Genomic DNA, 3,360 nt, shown 5'->3' on the forward strand with positions numbered 1-3,360 from the left:
TTTCAGCTATTATGGAATTTGTTTCCAATTTCTCGTCGAATCGTTGTGTTATTGATTTGCATTGCACGACCTATTTGTTAATTTCAATTTCGTACGTGTAATTTTTCTTCTTTGCATTTTGAGTTGCTCATTTTCTGTTTTGGTGTGTGATTGCTCTAATATAGAAATTTTAATGAGGTGAATGAGTCTTAATTGCTGTTCATGTACTTATTAGTGCTAGTATTTTCGAATCTGAATTATTCATTAGTGTTTTTATTGTTTTAAGTTCTGTATATCTGATCTATTTAGTCTTTATTGATCTTGCTCCTCTTAGTATAGTATATTTATTTATATGATAGATGTTTTTGATCTGAATGTGTTATACTCTCATGTTACTTGACGTTATGGTGAATATCTGGCCATTTAACCTGCAAGACTGAAGCTTTTTTAGTTGTTGCGTTATGAGCTTAGGCCCTCCCACCAAGCAATTTAGTGCAGTTTTGCAATGAAGTTTTTATTAAAAGAAATCCAACTATAGACATATCTTCATTTTTCTTTCTCACATTTTTTAATATCTAATGTCCATAGTAAACGAAGCTAAATCCATAGTATCGATTAGGCTTACAACAAGTATGATTTCCCTCCTACAATATTGGTAATTAAGTCATCTATATTTAGGCAAGCAAATATTGAAGGCACAAATTGACCTATGCGGGTCCTCTAAGAAAAAAATTAAACTTTTGATACATGGACTCGTTAGATTTTACTTATGGTGTGTCTTAATAACAACTTAGTAGTTTATATATATGTTTTTTTATCTATCTCTGTGCTGTTGTTATCACTTCCTTCTCTTGCGCCTTTACTCTCTAGTCTCTCCAACTCTTCCTTCCCTCACCACCGCTGACGTCATTAGGCCATTGATGGCTGAAGGAGGATCCCTTGAAGCACACCACAACACCCTCCCTTTTTCTTTTCTCTCTGCCTCAACCCTCAGGCGACAAGCAAGAACAAGGGCCCAGATGTGGTTCTCTTTTTTTCTCTATCTTCCTCTCCATGCATGTCTCATTCTCAAGTGGAGTTTTATTTTTAGTTATATATATATAACTAATTAACCTATGTATACATATGTTTGTTTGACTAATTAACCTTAGTTTTTTAACATAAATTTCAATGTTAAGGTCTACCGATTGAATGATGATGGAAAATGGGATGATCAAGGTTGGGCATGTCACTCTTGACAATTTGGAGGTTTGTTCTTTTCCTTGATCCATTCTTATGCACATTTAGTGTTACAGAATTTTACAAACCCTTTCAAATAGAGTTTTTTGGTGGTTGCTATATATTTTTTGTGTTATGACTGAATGTGAATATCATTTAGTCATTATTACACAACGAAGAGAAGAGCTTGGTTTATTTGTTTGTGATGGCATTACTTTTGCATTGTATTAGTGCATATGGAATTTTTTGAAAGCAAGAAGGTATTTTTTGAAAACATATTTGGTGCATTTTGCTACTAGTTTAATGGCATAGAATATTTATTTTTTTATTGGCTTTGGTGTATTTTGTTACTGGTTTGTGTTGTTTTTTTACTGCCTACATATTGTAGAATTGAACATTCACAGAATAAGTGAAAATAAATGCTAACATATACGTAATAATAAGTTTCTTCTTTCATTTGTAAGGAGACTCGTACAACTAGAAAGAACAGTAGATGAAAAGCAGTGGAAAGGCATAACTGAGTTGTAACATTGTGTCAAATGTAGGATTTGTAGGAAATTTATGAGGTAATCAAACTATACCTACATAAGCCTTCTTTCTTCTAGCCACTGCTTAACTGGCATAACTTTATCATTTTCGTCCTTCCACTCATTGGACACCACAGTTGCTATGCGGTTTGCTGAAACTTTTGCTCTTGCAAGTTCTCGCTCTAGAGTCCTCTTTTCCTCCTGAATTTTTTACTCAAATGAGGTTAGCATACCATAATTGTCAAAAAGACAACAAGTAAATTTATCTAGACTCACATTCAATTCTTTTATCTTTCATTTGTAATCGTGAATAGCATTGACTGCAACTCCTCCAGCTAGAACAACCTCCTCAAGTTCTTGAATGGTTTGGCTAAGCTTTTCCACCTCCTGAACCTTTTGGCGGATTGTTTTCTCAAGGATTCTATTTTCTTCGTGCACATGTTACACATGTCAGTTACCTTGACAATTCAGCCTCACCATATGTATATACCAAACCAACAAAATAGAATCTGGTTTGATGTTATAAATACCTAGCAGATCTCAATCTGTCTCCTCAACTCAAAGTTCTGGTTTTGAACCTCTTCAACTATCAAAGCTCTTTCTAAAGAACTTTGCAAAATCCTTTATGCTTCAAGTAGAGCTGATTCTTTTGACTTGGTGTGGCATTCCAAAGCCTTCTTATCTTCTTGGAGGGCTACAATCTGATGGTATTAACAAGAAAACAATTGAAAAAAAGTAAGGGCTTGAATTCTAGCCATGACCTGTCAAAATGCAACTTCTCATGTAAGGGAATTTTCTCTTTAAAGTAGTACCTCACTCTTGTACATTTTGATTTCAGCCTCAAGAGGAGCAACAACAGAAGCCAAAGGAAGAAATTCATCATCCTTTTGATTTGTATGCACCCTTCTAAGAGTTGCTTCAGCAACAAACTGTGCAGCCAGCGCATCTTTTTTGTCATTTGTTAGTCTCTTGATTTCAAGATTCTGGGTCATATTTGTACATTACAAACGCCTCCATTAGATCTTATTTGAAGTACACTCATAATGTTTGAAAATATCTCATGAAAGACCATAACTCACCTTGTGCTCAAGAAGATTTTCAGTGACAGAGACTTTTTCATCCATTTTTTCAACCTCGTTCTTGAGCTGGAAAGGAAATAACAACACAAAAAAACTAACTTCAGACACAATTTAAGTGTTAGAATACTGAATTTATTGTATGTGAAACTCAAGTGAATATAGTAGGCTGGCAGAAATTTCTTCGGTACCTCTTCTACTGCCTTATCTTTAAGAGTTTCAGTTGCTCTCAGTGACTTGATTTCGCCGTGAGCAACCCCCAACTCCCTTTCCTTTTCTGCAAAATGCTGGAAAAAAAATAGTATCACTATAAATGCCTCTCGGTTTACTTACAGGATTGTATGAACTCATTATTAACTTGTTAAAACAGTAAAATACAAATATACAGATAATACATATTGATATACATTCACTATATTCTCTTATTGGCAGCAAGTTGTTTGACAAGTTTGATTTTATTTGCATTGTATTCTCTTTTCTTAATTATAGCTTTGGTAAGTTATAGTTTATATGATAGTTATGGGATTGGCTTTGCATTCACTTGTTATATTATTTATTTA

General features: G+C 34.0%; 1 pseudogene; it reads right to left on the bottom strand.

Moving 5' to 3' along the window:
* Window positions 1-1,778: 1,778 nt before the first annotated feature.
* LOC133818473 (microtubule-associated protein 70-5-like) lies at window positions 1,779-3,151 on the bottom strand (annotated as a pseudogene).
* Window positions 3,152-3,360: the final 209 nt, after the last annotated feature.

Source organism: Humulus lupulus, chromosome 1 (assembly GCF_963169125.1).
Source record: "Humulus lupulus chromosome 1, drHumLupu1.1, whole genome shotgun sequence".
Taxonomy (NCBI): Eukaryota; Viridiplantae; Streptophyta; class Magnoliopsida; order Rosales; family Cannabaceae; genus Humulus; species Humulus lupulus.